The sequence below is a fragment of the Aquarana catesbeiana genome, linkage group LG03, assembly GCF_042186555.1.
Source record: "Aquarana catesbeiana isolate 2022-GZ linkage group LG03, ASM4218655v1, whole genome shotgun sequence".
NCBI classification, from domain to species: Eukaryota; Metazoa; Chordata; class Amphibia; order Anura; family Ranidae; genus Aquarana; species Aquarana catesbeiana.
In genome coordinates, this window is record NC_133326.1 from 524,908,477 (window position 1) to 524,923,502 (window position 15,026).

The window sequence follows — 15,026 nt, forward strand, 5'->3', positions numbered from 1 at the left end:
ACAGCGGCAGTGTCTCAGCCAACCGGGCAGCCGCTCTCGTGCAAATCGCGGGATCAAGACTTTGCTTAGATAAGTATTAGGGGGGGTCTGGGGGGAAGCTGCACACACAAGGTTTTTTTTTTTTTATTCTATGCATGAAGGTAAAAAAACTTCCTGCTTTTAGAACTACTTTAAGGTAAAGCGGGGAAGGGTAAAAACTTCTGTCAGTTTATTTTTTGTCTCTGTGTTTCGTTGGGGAGATTTTTCTTTACATACTGCCCAGGGGACACACCAAGAAGAGAGAAGAAATCTCTAAAGTAAGGCGAATTTCCTTTTTAGACAGCTGTTACTAGAAAAAGCGTTCCCATTAGAAAAGTAACCCTAGGAGAGAGGGAGGGACACCGGTGTGAGTACATGTGACATGGTGTGCTCCAGGGGACAATGTGGGCTCTATGCAGGGCATTGAGAGCTCTCACTGGTTTCGGGCAGCTAAGACATGTGAGCAGTGGTTCCAGGCTGTGTGTAGCAGCGTGTGTGAGGACCGCATACACAGATATATATGTATATTGCCCAATCAACTAATAAAGAATATCTGCACAAACATTCTAATATGTGAGGAGCAGGAACTTTGACCAGCAGTAGTGTGTTAGATGAAAAAACGTGTGCAAGATTGGCAGCAGATATACTATATGCCATTGCTGAGTTCTTTGGCGACCTGGCTGATCAGCCTTTTACACCTGTCAACTATGATGTCTCTTTCGGGAATGGTGTGCTTACAGTAAAGCTCGGTAGTGACATTGGAACCTATCTGATCAATAAACAGACACCAAACAGACAGATCTGGTTATCAAGCGGACCAAAGCAATATGACTGGACAGGAACAACATGGGTGTATTCACACGATGGACTGTCCCTTTATCAGTTACAGCTCATTTACACTTGCTTCGGCTTCGACACACATTAACGGCTAGTTTACACTTCCTGAAAACAAGGCTTCAGATAGGCTTTGTTAAAGCTCTCTGAATGCTAGTCAAAGCTTCTGTCACTAAATAAAATGGTTAGCTTACAGCCCTGTTTACACCTTGCTTTTGCTTTGCTTTGCTTCGGCTTTGCTTCAAAAATTATACCCCATGTCACTTTAGCTGTGCTTCAAAGCCTCCATAGAAGTCTATGGCAAAGTTCGCTTGAAGCCCAACGGAAACCTCATTGAAGCCCCACTAAAGGCTCAACGAAGCCCCACTAAAGGCTCATCAAAGCCCCACCAAAGGCTCATCAAAACCTCATCGAAGCACCAAGCAAAAGCAAGGTGTAAACAGGACTGTAAGCTAACCATTTTATTTAGTGACAGGAGCTTTGACAAGCGTTCAGAGAGCTTTAACAAAGCGTGTCCAAAGCCATGCTTTGAAGCAAGTGTAAACTAGCCCTAACTGAAGCAAAAACTTTCCCTTGCATACCAAATTAGATCTATCGAATTTATGATGTGCATGTGCATGATGACACAAAGGCAGCAGTGTAATATTTCTGTTAATGATTACTACCTACATTTTCTGTGTGATATTCTTCAATGTTCTCAACATGCTGTTTATGTATACATATATTTTTTTTATATACGCTGACTTATTCTCTGTTTTAGCAAAATGAGGCGGGCATTTTTTTTTTTTGATGTCTTGCTGATATGACTGGTCTTGTCCTTAAAGAGGAACTGCAGTCTGCTCACATAATTTGTAATAAAAACATCTTTGCCATTCTGAAGCTTCCCTCCAACCACTTTGCTTATTATTTTTTATACACTGTGATTCTGTACTTGCCAAATATGCTGCAGAAATCTCCCTCCACTGAGTCTGGCTGCATCCATTTTAACTGTGGGCAGCTGAAGCTGCTGCCTGTTCACTTCCTGGAGTTACACAGAGGCACACCTCCAGGCCTGCAGCACTGCAACTCTTATTGGTCCTCTTCTGACTAATCCGCCCCCCCCTTCCTGGCAAACTCTCAGGAAAGTGAGAGAGAGAGAGAGCTGTGCATGATGTCATAAGCCTAGGCTTTTTACCAAGAAACAGGAAGTGAGCTGTATAAAGTATTTACTGGCAGAAAAAAACATGTTTTACTATCCAAAGCTAAAACAAGGACAGAAGATTTATTAGATGGAAATTTGAAAAAATGACTGAAGGTCCGCTTTAAAAACATCTATACCAGAAACAATTTGTCTTGCTATAAAAGGAAAAGTAACTAAGAATTATTCTTTTTGTGGTGTTCAAAGTAAGCTTTATAATTTCTTGTATGGCATGTTAATACACAAAACTGTGCTACTGCAAAGAAAAAAAATAAAGGAAGAAGAAAAGTAACCCTCACCTCTGGTACTGGTCCTAATACTTCCATATTCTATTCAAATCTCTTTGGCTATATTTACACGTTGGGCCAGCCATTTTCAACCAAGCTTCCATGAAACCCTAAGGTTCCTCCAGAAGTTGGAAGGGGTTCCTTGAGCTTTGGCTTATTGACCTCCCATCTGATGGTGCCTGCATAGTTTTGGGGATAAGACTATTCATCAGAGAAACAACAATTTACTTTTTTAGCTGTGTATACGGGAGCATTCTGACCACCATTGTAAAGGGGGTATTCTTTCCAGCGACTTCCAATGTACAGAGTATTTCTCCTACTGAGCCCTGATTAATTGTTTTTAGCAGGGGTTTCCCTAGACCTGACAATTATTTCAAAGTTTATTCTGGGTGTTAAAAAGGTTTAGGAAGGTTTTTTTGTATAAACAGACTTCTTTCACTCTTGTGGACTAAATTATTATGTTAGAGGCTAATATTTTCCAAATTAAAAGGGAACACTATGTCTTTGGGCTCTACCCCTATGCTACAGCACATGAACATACAGTCTTATTATCAAATATTAGTTTTTAACCACGCTGGGATATTAAATGCTGGATCTTATTAATAAACTGTGATAATTAAATTAAATTAATTCCTCTTATGTGATTGTTTTATTACATTGTTACATTCTATGCAAAGACCACACATGAAAAATATGCCAGTGTAATATATCCCCGAATTTACTTTGGACAAAAAAGTTAGAATGGATATACAATAGTTATTCACATATTTTTTTTTTTTTTGTAAAATTAAGAAGAGACACAAATGCAATCCATAAGAAGAAGGAAATCAATCATTTTCATTTACAGTCCAGAGTTCTTGTGTTACAGCATCTAATATGCATAATCCAACATTGAACATTTGGGTGTTTTCCACAGTCAATACGATACAGACTATTCACGGATATTCATTCAGCAACATGTTCATGTCAATATCACATGACCCACCTCCTTAAAGACAAGTATGCAAGCTGGCCAACTGGCTTTGTATTATAGACTGTATCTATGCTATACGCAGTTGGCCACAGGGGCACAATAGAATGACTGACATAACTGCCCAAAATGAAGAATAAGCCTGCTGCTTTCTTATTTGTATTGGAAACCATAACATGCACATTTCCTTGGTATTAAGAAGGATATGTTATATTTCATGACTCTTTAGTGGTTGGCTGTTTCACCTCTTTAGACACGTCACATTTACAACCTCTATGATTGTACTATGTCATTGGTATCCATAGTCTGTGTCATGCCTTGGTTTTAAGTTTGTTCTTAGTGCCAGGCTTTAAGGACACGTCATAACTCTGGCAATCCCCTAACAATAAACATACTGCTAAGTATTCCCTACAGGAAAGCACCCCTTAGCAATTAAAGAAGAACGCCATGAAAACACTTTGCTGGGTAAATCTTAGGGGGTGTATGCCAATCCCAGGATCACTGTCTGTCATTTACTTTGTTTAGTCTAATTGCGCGTACAGACAATCAGAATTTCCAACAACAAATGTTCGATGTGAGCTTGTTGTCGGAAATTTCAACCGTCTGTAGGCTCCATAGGACATTTTCTGTCAAAATTTCCAACAACAAAAATTTGAGAGCTGGATCTCAAATTTACCGACAACAAAATCCGTTGTCGTAAATTCCGATCGTGTGTACACAATTCCGACGCACAAAATTCCACGCATGCTCGGGAATCAAGCAGAAGAGCCGCACTGGCTATTGAACTTCATTTTTCTCGTCTCGTCATACGTGTTGTACGTCACCGCATTCTTGACGTTCGGAATTTCCGACAACATTTGTGTGACCGTGTGTATGCAAGACAAGTTTAAGCCAACATCCGAAGGAAAAAAATCCACGGTTTTGTTGTCAGAATGTCCGATCGTCTGTACGCGGCATTAGTCTTACTTTTAAAAGAACTTCCACTTTGAGCACCAATTGTACAGCTTTCAGTATACTTCTGGTGCTTTCGGAAACTTGCGGTTCTCCTACACAGCAGCCACCCTTCCTCTCCTCCTGTCCAATCATAGAACGCTTTGTATTATGAGAACCCATTCACAAAATACAAATCAATTTGTGAATGAACAGGGGTGAGAAGGGGAGTACAGTATGGCTGTGTGTAGGAGAGCCACAAGTTTGCTGTCAGAGCACATGAAGTATAGCTGAAGCTGTAGTATCTGCGATGAATGAAGGTGTAATATGTAAATAACTGGCAGCAATCAAGGAGATGTAAATATCGTAACCTAGATTTTTTTCCCAAGTTTTTTCTCTGGAGTTCTTCTTTAACCCTCCCTATCTGAACCCTTATAATGGACCTGAACTCAAATTGTGTAGATTTGCTATCATATTGGGAACATGTAGGATCTAGAAATGTTAATTGTACATAAAGAGATTGTAAAGGTTCTTTTTTTTTCTTAATGACATGTTATACTTATCTGCTCCGTGCAATTATTTTGCACAGAGCGGGCCTGAACCTCCTCTTTTGGGGTCCCCCACTGGTGCCTCTGGGCTCCTTCACTTTTCTGTGTGCCACCATAGGAAGTGGCTTCCCGTTGTGGCATTGTATCCTGGAGGTGAGCTTTAACTTTTAAGGTTAGAGAAGTAGGAGGGCTAAATGTGAGGGATAGTCTAAGAGTAAGGAGGGTAAGAGTAATGAGTTAGAGCAGTGGTTCTCAACCTGCCTAGTGCCGTGACCCCTTGATAAAATTTTCCAAGTTGTGGGGACCCCTAACAGTAAAATTATTTTCGTAGCATGGGTTGTCAGCACCGAAGGCAAGACAAGTGATTTGCACCCCTAACCCATGGATATTTAGCACTGCCTGAGTCCCTTTCACTTGTACAGTATTAAAACCCTTTATGGTACATTGTGGATGTACCACTCTTTTCCTTTGTTCTCCTTTCTTTCCCTTTTATCTCTCTCTATCCTAATTTCTTGTTTTTTCCCCATCCCTCTCTCTAGCCGTCTTTCTTGTTCTTTCTCTTATTCTTTCTCTCCCTTTTTCTTTGTTCCTCCCCCAATTTTCCTCCCCCTTCCATGTATTCTCTATTTTTATTCCTTCTCTTACTCCTTGGTGGGGGGAGGGGTTGGGGGGAATGGGATGAGTGGCAGTGCTGGCGGGGAGTTGGGATGAGTGGCAGTCCTGGTGGGGGGTGGGATGAGTGGCAGTGCTGGTGGGGGGTGGGATGAGTGGCAGTGCTGGTGGGGGGTGGGATCAGTGGCAGTGCTGGTGGGGGGTGGGATCAGTGGCAGTGCAGGGGAAGTTCTGATCAGCCAACTTAGGTGCTCTTGATCAAGGTTATCTGCTGATCTGAGAACTGTAGTGGGGACTTTTAATGGCAACTATAATCACAGGTAGTGTTATTCACTGTGCCTCTGGCTTCACTGTGTCTCCAACTTTGTGGTGTCTCGCAGCAGTAACTCCTATGCCGAAATCAGGAGATAGGGTCTCCTTCAGCCCCTCCCACTTCACATTCCTCACCAGTCAGCTGATCTCTAGTCTCTGCCCCCCAGCCATGCCGTGAACTGAATTGGCAGCTGCAAAGAGGCTGAGTGGGCGGCCGCAGGCTTCAGGAACAGGCCAGCTGGGTGGCCACGAAAAGGCTGGGAAAGCCTCAGGAACAGCCCAGGATTTGGTGACCCCTAGCAAATCGTCATTCGACCCCCAGGTTGAGAACCACTGAGTTAGAGGGTGTAAAAGGTCAATTTTCTTTACTGCTGAATCTTTGTATTGTCACTACCTACCACAAAGGGACAAATCTGGTTTGTTGCTCTGGACAACATAGCAGTTGTATCAAATGCTCCAAAGTCACATGCTCTAAAATTCTCTGATGAACTCATCCCTTGATGCCTTCATTGTTTCTCTAACGTGCTCCAATAAATATTTTGACTCCGACACATGGGAGGTCCACGGTGTTACACTGATCAGCCTTTAAATTCAGCTGAAACTACGCCAGGACAAGCAAACGTTCCTCTCTCTGCAGGGACTCATCCATCAGCATGACTTACTCCGTTGCCATTTCCAATTTTTTCCCCTCATTCTTTCATTTGAAACTTGAGGCTGCAAATTATGAGAGAGCATCACCAAGATTCATGTCAGTCCACCTCTAATTTGTCAAAGTTATACATTTCAGGAAAATTTGTACATAGTGATTTTGTTCATAAAAAATGTGAATGCTAGTGTTTATTAAAGACAAACAACACTATTTTTTAACTAGCACAATTTTTTGAGAATTGTTTGCAATTTTGGATTGAATTTGACTGATTTGAACTTTTTGCCAAGACCAGAGAGATTTATTTACTATAGGAGTAGAGAATGTACAGAGCAGCCCCGATCCTCCTATTGACAGCGCTCCTGGCCCTTCCTTCCTGCCAAGTCCCCCCATAGCAAACAGCTTGCTGTGGGGGCACCCAAGAAGGCTGGCGCCTGAGCCGCTGCTCTGTGTGTCCATTCACACACAGAGCTGCGGCTCAGCCCCGCCCCCTTTCTCATCTCATTGGCTCACTGGCTGTGACTGACAGCAGCGGGAGCAAATGGCTCCGATGCCGTCTCAATCAATGAGTAGGGAGAGTCGCAAGAAAGCCAAGGCTCTCGTGCAAATCTCTGGATCACGATCTGGCTCAGGTAAGTATTAGGGGGGCTGCCGCACACAGAAGGTTTTTTACCTTCATGCATTTAAAGTATGAAGGTAAAAAAACCTTGAGCCTTTAGAACCACTTTAACCACTTCACATCCGCGCTATGGCCGAATGACGGCCACAGCGCGGACCTGAATTCCCGGGAGGCTGTCTTATGACGGCCTCCCCTGTGCACGCGCCCTGTGCGTGCCCTGCACGGCGCGTGCCGAGCTCGCTGTGATCACAGAGTCACTGAGACTCGGGTGATCACCGATCCAAGTAAGGGGCCGTTCCCGGCCCCTTACCATGTGATCAGCTGTCAGCCAATGACAGCTGATCACATGATGTAAACAAAAGATCGGTAATCATTTTTTTTTCTACTCACGCTGACAGCGTGAGTAGAAAACAAAGCTGATCACCGGCTCGCATGTGAGGGACATCGGTCCCGAAGAGGAAGAGGCACATCTGCCTCATCAGTGCCACCTAATAATACCACCTAACAGCGCCCACAGTGCCACCTAACAGCGCCCACAGTGCCACCTAACAGTACCCACAGTGCTACCTAACAGTGCCCACAGTGCCACCTATCAATGCCCACAAGTGCCACCTATCAATGCCCACACGTGCCAGCTATCAATGCCCACCTGTAGTGCCAATCAGTGCCACCTAGCAGTGCTGCCCATCACTGCCACCCATCAGTGCCCATCACTGCCACCCATCAGTGCCCATCACTGCCGCCTATCAGTGCTCATCACTGCCACCTCATCAGAGTACATCAATGAAGGAGAAAAATTACCCGTTTTTAATTTTTTATAACAAAATATTAAAAAAAAAATTTTTTTTTTAAAAATTCAGTTTTTTACATTTTTTTAACAAAAAGTAAAAACTGCAGAGGTGATCAAATACCACCAAAAGAAAGCTCTATTTGTTGTGAAAAAATGATAAAAATTTAATTTGAGTACAGTGTAGCATGACCGTGCAATTGTCATTCAATGTGCTACAGCGCTGAAAGCTGCAAATTGGTCTGGATAGGAGGGGGGTTTAAGTGCCCAGTAAGCAAGTGGTTAAGGTAATAAGGTAAAGCCATGTTCACGCTAATTATATGATTATGCACTTGCAAAAATCTGTGACCTAAGGTCATTAAGGTCAACAAGTCTTCACCTTATTCACTTAGGTGAGGTCATTTTGCATAGTGAACATTTTCTACATCCTCTGCATAGGTCACAAAGCTCATGCGTGCCCTTCTTAGGATATCTTAAAGTGAATTTTTCACTAATATAACAAGTCTACATGAAAAAATCCCTGACATTTCACACTTTAAAGCGACAGTACATTTTTTTTTTTTTTGAAAATCTCTACTTTTTTCATTAAAAAGTAATTCTTGAGCTCCAGTCCAGCGACTTGGCCTAGGCTGAGATGATGGCAGCAGTCTGCTGCAGGCAGAAGGAAGCATTTCCTCGGTCTCATCTTCCTCAGTGATCAGACTGAAACACTGTAACTTTGTAGAAACTCACACATAAATGTCAGTTTGTAACGGACTATGCTTGCTCAGCAGGGATCGATCCATTGATCCCCGCTGAGCCGGCAGATGACAGGTCCATCTCTGCACACTGTGCAGGGACGGACCTGCCAAAGCCCTGGTCTTCTCTATGGGGGATCGGATGAAAACGGACCGCTTGTCTGCTTTCATCTGATCCACTCTGCCAGACGGATGGAAAATAGGGTTTCCATCCGTCTGCATTTAGCAGATCAGATGTCAGTGGACATGTCACCGCTGACATCTGTCGCTCCATAGAGGTGAATGGAGCGTCCGTTCAGGTCCGCCTGAAAAACTGACAGTTGGACCTGAACGGTCCGTATGTGTGAAATGGGCCTTACTCTAATTCCACAGTCAGAAGCTGCAGTATGAGCTGATCTGTGTCAGACATTTGTGAATGCAGTCCTGGACTGTACAGGTACCAGGATTTACATGACATCTATGAGTCAGTATTTCAATCCAGGAATTAGATGGTGACCCTGGATGATGCCTGTTCAAAGATAGCCCTGTCCTTTGGGAGAGAAATGCAGATAAATACAGTGACATTTGTGAGATGTAATAAAGTGTTACGCTTATACAGTACTCAGCATACACGTACTTAACAAGGAAAATACATCTAAAGCTAGGTCAACTTTAATGGCGTGCTCATGCCGTCATACTTTTTTTTTAACTAGAGAATGAAAGAGCAAACACGGGTGAAAAATGTCTCATGATGAATAATACTTCATGTCCAAATGCGGGTGACAAATAGGAAGCCCGTGCCTACATGTGTATGAAAGAATCAGCAATCTTTAAAAGTAAATGACACAGACTGATTGCTCCAAAGGCAAAGTGTGCTGTTTGCTGTAATGTACACTAATATCTTACATAACCCAGAGCTGTCTTCTCTGCTAACTTCAAAGAGGCAGCAGATACAGAAGATGGTTCAGGAAGTGCTGAAGGGTACATAGTACTCAGAACTGGCCAGTAACTGCTATTTAAATCGCGGCTGGTCACAGCCAGAACAGGACACGATGATCCTTCATCCCTTTTCTGGATAAATACAGAGAATCATGCCTTGAGCTCTGTGACGTTCTGAGGCTGCAGTTCATTACAGGGCTAATGGACAAACTGTGAACACAAATCTGGGTGGAGGTTAAAGGTCGATCAACTTCACCTTTATTTATAGCATCCAATCAGCGTTGCCAACTGCCAGTAAATTTACTGACAGTTTGTAAAAATCTGTGATTTTTTTTTTTTTTTACAACTGCCAGTAAATATCAGGGGCTGAAACTTTCATGTTTGTTGACCTTTTAAGTGTAAATCAAGCAAATGACTTTGTTATAGGTATTGTCAGTGTTTACATATCATGTTTATATTGTTCAAATATTCACTGTGTTAGTTTTCAATAGGAGTTGTGTAAAAAATGTGCTCCGCCAGTAAATTTGCCATATTTTGTCAGTAAAAAATGCTGCGGGAAGTTGGCAACCCTGCATCCAACTGACTCTCATTTGGAGGGTTTGGTTGGTCTGATGTGTACATCTCTACACAAAAGGTACTATTTTACTACCAAAGGTGTTATGCTGCACTAAACTTCCTATCCAGTCTCAATTGTTTTTTATTGAAAAGACAAAATTTAGGAACAATTGAGGTCAAAAAGCACTTGTGTGGTTTAGCCAATCATTTTCTGTTTATTAGATCTCTGTGGTCTGTGTAACCAGGGGCATGTCCATTGTCCATACTGTATGCCAAAGGGTATCCCTTTTTATCATTTTACAAAGTTGCATGTATGCATGTTACATCCATTTTTAGGATTCAAGATGTAACATGGTGCAAATAGTAAAAGAGCTAGAGCTTGAGGAAGTGTCAATAGACTACGAGTACAGTGGCAGATGGGACTTGTAGTTCATTCATTCACAGATCACTGTGAATTAAAGTGATTGTAAATGATCACCTTGTAAAACAACCTATTACATTTAAAATAGAAATGAAAGGCAAAACATTTTTGTATAGATATATAAAAAAAAAAAAAAAAAAACATTATAAATACCCTTTTTCCCTTTTTGTAAGTGAGTACCTTCCCTCTGTTCTCAGCTGCATAATAGCTGGAGGAGGAGAAGCAGCAGTACACTGAGCTTTCCAGTGAATGGCTGTGCGGGGGGGCGTGTCAGGACAAGTCTGATCATTGGAGGAGAGCACACTGAATTCCCAGCATGACTAGAGAACTGTGGTCAGTTTTTAATAGGAAAGCAGGGGGACTGGCAGGAACACCAGGGATTTCAAGGGAATCTTACAAAGAGAACAGCATACTTTTTCATACAAGTATATGGTACATACAGCAGGCACATATCAGGAATATGAAGTGTTGGGGTAACAAACGCGTTGACGCAGATGTGCCGGCAGAAGCCAAACAGCCACGCCAATTTCCAATCTGACAGCGGCTGTGGGGGAGAACCCCTGCACAGTGTCATCCCTAAATAGGGTTGTAACATGTTCTTAAGGTGGAGTTAGCCTTTACATCTATGAATAAAAATCATTTTTTGCATGTTGCAATTGACTGCACAAAAATAAAACATGACTCCCCTTTTCTCGATGCATACCGTCTATCTATTGTCAGGCTTTTGCTGTCTTCACAGCCATAAATATACTTTCCATCTAATGGTTACAAATCCTGTGTGCAAGCAACACTGATAATCTGATACTAGATCAAATATGTCAGGTATGAGCATTTAACACTGTGAACTTGTCATGAACCTATGCCACCATGATACATTATAACAGTATTTCCTGAGATTACATTGAATCCATAGTCACTTCAACATTTTTATTGTTGGATATACATGTGAACATGATCAGCTTAAACGAAGCTGTCACCAAGCTATGCTATTTAAAGTAACATCACTGGGTTGTAGCAGGCACATACAGTTGTGCTCATAAGTTTACATACCCTGGCAGAATTTATGACTTCTTGGCCATTTTTCAGAGAATATGAATGATAACACAACAACTTTTCTTTCACTCATTGTTAGTGTTTGGCTGAAGCCATTTATTATCAACCAACTGTGTTTACGCTTTTTAAATCATAATGGCAACAGAAACTACCCAAATGACCCTGATCAAAAGTTTGCACTCCTCCACTATATGGCCAAACGTTTATGGACCATGACACCTATCTATATACTGTAGATACAAAGACATTTTAGACAATTGTATACTCCCAACCTTGTGGCAACAATTTGGAAGGCCCTTTACTGTTTCAGATTGATCATGATCCTGTACATAAAGCCAGCTTTATAAAGGCATGGTTTGATGGGTTTGGTGTGGAGCAACATGAGTGGCCTGCAGAGAGTCTTGACCTCAACCCTACTGAACACGTTTGGGATAAATTTAAATGCAGATTGCAAGCCAGGTCTTCTCATCCAACATCAGAACTTGATCTTACAAATGTTCTTTTGTCTGAATGGGTACAAACTCCCACAGACACATTCCAAAATCTTGGGAAAAACATTCCAGCAGAGGGGACCAACTCCATATTAATGCCCATGGTTTGGAATATGATATTCAACAAGCTTATATAGGTGCAATAGTCAGGCATCCAAACACTTTTTGTCTGAAAGCTCCTATTCTGTTCTCATTATGAAATACAATGATGTGCCTCCCCCACTTCCCACAATGCATTAAAAAGATGAGACACCCATGTTGTTGTGCTTTGCCAAATGTTAGGTTGAGAATAAACTGATCTTCCTATTATTATTTCTCTGCTCAGTTTATTAATGATAATCCTTTCATAACCAGAGGCAAAGACCTGCAGCACATCAGCGCATGCATGGGGGATTCCTGTCCATGTGTGCTTGTGTCGCTGGTTACTTGTATCTTCTGCCTTGCATGACCTGAGCAATGTGTGCAAATGCATGGGAATTGCCACAAGCAGATGTGCTGCCGAGTCTCCATCAGCTTCAATACCTGGCAGAAAGAGGCATGTACGCATGTGCAGAATCTCTCGGCACGCATGTGAGCCACAGCAAAACATTGGTCCTGGGATATGCAATGTAGACATCACCCAGGAGGCAGCGAGTTTCCTGTGTCATTCTCCCCTAGGTGAAGGTGGAAGTGATAGGTTGAAAGGTACAAAACCTTTGCAGAAGTGAGAGAACATTCTCCAACAGTTTGTTTTAAAGCCTAGATGCCCAGACAAAATTTATAGAAAGCGTATCCAAACAAAAAATCATGGGACTTTAAAGGTGTTGAAATCTTCTATCAGAGGAATACAGCCAATGACATTGTTAAAAAAGAATCACATTTATTAGAAAATTCATTAAAAGGAATTTGGGGTGACAATCCCCCTAAAAACATGAAATCAGCAAACCATATTGACAAACACCAGCCCCATGATATTAAAGCACCCCTTCCTTTTACTAACATAGTATTAGATATTAAGAATACAGTATATTCAACTAGACAAGGGGTAAGTGGGAAGGGTTTCTGCGGTGCTTGGTCCCAACGCGTTTCACATTAAATGCTTTCTTAGGGGTGCATGGGGTGCTCTGAGGTGTGGTCAACAATATGCAAAAAAAAGAGCACTCTCAAATTCCTCAAAGGGTGCAGGTAAGTCACAGATAGCTATATTAGGCACAGTTAGGAGCACGAATGGCCTATGATGGTATGCTGATACAGGAGTGACAGCCGTCCAGACAGGAAAGCAGTCTCAGGGTTCCCGCCAATACCCACAAGGGGCCAGGGAAAGGTAGGTCCTATGTCTGTCCCTCAACTGGGGAACAAGGGTCTGTATCTTTAAAAGTCATCCAAACAAACCAGCTTGCATAGTCCCAGTATTGGACTGACCTCAAACACAGATGGAAGCAGGTATGGTCAGTCCTCAATGCTGTGGAGACAAAATGTCTCACAAGGCCTTGTGCAATGTTTTGCACAGAGCAGCCCCGATCATCCTCTTCTTGGGTCTCCTGCTGGTACTCATGACCTCTCCCCCTTGCTTAGCTCCCCAAAAGCAAGCCGGTTGCTATGGGGTCACTCATCTGTGCTCGCTCCCAAGCTTGGCCCCAACTCCCCACTCGCTCCTTACTGACTGTGGTTGACAGCAATGGGAGCCAATGGCTCCCAATGCTGTGTCTCAGCCAATGAGGAGGCAGAGACCAAGGAGAGCTGCTGCTCTCATGCACATCGCTGGATTGAGTTGGGGCTCGGGTAAGTATTATGGGGGTCTGGGGGGGTAGGAGCTGCACACATAAAAAAACCTTCAGCCTTTACAACCACTTAGTGCACTGTTTTAATAATAAGCCTGCAGATGAATAAAAATGCAAAAAAAAATTCAGTCCACTGTAGCAGGTAAAGAAAGGCATATCAAACTATGAGCTTCAAAGAGGCTCTGTTGTGGATTTGAAAAAAAAGACTGCAAAAGACCATTTACTATGCCATCAACTGGTCCTGCACTTTTTGTTCTCTTGATGAGCAAAATGCCAACAGAATCTTTAGCATAAATACATTCTGGATGTTTATAATGCCTGCATCCATGCCTGCTGGAACCACACCCACTACAGCACGCAATGGAGAACGCATGCATCTGACATACCCAGAAGTGTCAGATGCTGAAGATTTTGCTATCTTTGTCTCTTTTAGCAGTTTTTTTTTTTTTTTCATTTTATAATCTGCGACAGAATCTCTTTAAAATTCTGAATGGCTCCTAAATACCTTCTGCCTAGTTACCTACCAGTAAAATCTGGGACATTTCACTGTAAAGACTAGACAGTCAGCAGGAGTCTACTGTAATATCAGTTTGTGTCCAGGCAAATTATGAACTAACCCGCGGAGTGGTTAGGTAACGGTGCTTGAGAACTCACATTATACAGTATAAATCAATTTAATTTGTGGTCACTACAGCCTTCATGCAATTATCTTAAAATACTTCACCTTGATCCTTCTTCTAGAGCAAATTAATTACAATGCAGTTGGCTGTGATAGCACAGTTGGATGCCTCAATTAATAACATCGGTGAGCAACCCAGCTGGAAGGCAAGTGGGGAGTTCAGTGCGTATCGAGGTTTTCATAAAGATGAACAGGCAAAGGATGACCATTATCTAATCATCGTAAATGTTTAAGCTTTTCAAGGGAATTTATCTCTTTTTACATGCATATTTTCTTTATATTTATTAGATAATTATTTAATAAAGGAGTAAAAAAGAAGTTCACATAGCAAAGTGAATGTTCACTTAGTTTAGTTAAAGCGGTTGTAAATCTTGGAAAAAAACCCCTGCAAGACAAAGGCATAATGTGCTAGTATGCAAGGCATAGAATAAAGCCCTCTCAGTGGCGCCCGGTCACTGCTAAGAGGGCTGACATTTTCCCCTGTTCTTTCTTCCGGGATTGCAGGCTCCGCCACTCTGAGGGGCTGGAGCCAAGATGACGTCACTCCCACGCATGCACGCAGGAGCCCTTGGTACCCGCAAGAAGCTCTGAAGTTCCGGCACGGTAAGCCGGACCTTCAGAGTGCATGCGCTGCTGACGTCAGCAGCTACATGCAGGGTGAATATCTCCTAA

The 15,026-nt window shown here is 42.4% G+C and overlaps 1 protein-coding gene and 1 pseudogene across 7 annotated transcripts in view; one reads left to right on the forward strand and one right to left on the reverse strand.

The window, feature by feature from the left end:
- TSPAN9 (tetraspanin 9) overlaps positions 1–15,026 on the reverse strand; it is a 556,918-nt gene that overhangs the window by 392,586 nt on the left and 149,306 nt on the right. The gene's annotated exons all lie outside the window — the stretch shown is intronic.
- On the forward strand, positions 421–943 carry LOC141133990 (frataxin, mitochondrial pseudogene; annotated as a pseudogene).